Source organism: Penaeus monodon, chromosome 21, assembly GCF_015228065.2.
Source record: "Penaeus monodon isolate SGIC_2016 chromosome 21, NSTDA_Pmon_1, whole genome shotgun sequence".
NCBI classification, from domain to species: domain Eukaryota; kingdom Metazoa; phylum Arthropoda; class Malacostraca; order Decapoda; family Penaeidae; genus Penaeus; species Penaeus monodon.
The window spans coordinates 8,454,774-8,455,568 of NC_051406.1; the positions used below are offsets into that span (position 1 = coordinate 8,454,774).

At 37.7% G+C, this 795-nt stretch overlaps 1 protein-coding gene across 1 annotated transcript in view; it reads left to right on the plus strand.

Annotated features, from left to right (window-relative positions):
- Positions 1-110: 110 nt before the first annotated feature.
- Positions 111-795, plus strand: part of LOC119586178 — a gene marked incomplete in the record, with an annotated part of 7,292 nt that continues 6,607 nt past the window's right edge. Inside the window, 1 exon segment of the mRNA XM_037934880.1 lies at positions 111-157.

The window sequence follows — 795 nt, forward strand, 5'->3', positions numbered from 1 at the left end:
CAAGACAGCACCTTAAAAGGAGAAAATCCCGTTATGGCATTACCATTAATGGATACTTTTGGCACACCTGCATCTGGGGGAGAGAGAAAACACCTGCTCCGTCAGTACAGGCCAGTTCTCCACACTGACCCAACGCTAGCGACTATTTCTCAAATTCGTGAGTTTATGCTATGTACTGTCTGTGTTTTGTTATTGTTTTTAACATCCATAAGGGTTTCATCTTCAGATGAATGTTGTATGGATTTGCATTGTTTGTTCATTGGATATTTTTATTTGGTTACTTATTATAGCCGTGGGTGTAATTGTGTGCGATAGCTTATCAAGAATGTTTCAAACGGTGAAAGTGTAATAAAAGGGTACCAGCTAACGAATGCATGAGGTTAGGGGATACACAGAGAACGGTAGTATCCTCAGTGGAGACTTAGTAATTCAGAGCCATTTTCCAAATACATTTATGCTGACTAAAGCTGTAACGTAACACTGCAGTTTAGAGACGTGGCAAAAAAAGAGAAAAGAGAATGATCTTTTTAAACTATGAAATTTGGGATAGTGTTAGTATGGTTAAAATCAAATGATATTAGACTCGACCAAATTCAATCTGTGGTGAGCGCTGAAGCTATTTTTCAAAATGGCTGACGTATTAATTTTAAAGGTCATATATTTTAACTAATGGCATAACAAACACGATTATTATGTGTCCCAGAAGCAGCGGTTTGCCAGATAACACGCTTATCGCCCCCACAAACACTTCTGTATATAACTCATATCAGTTACAGACATCAGTTTACTTGATAC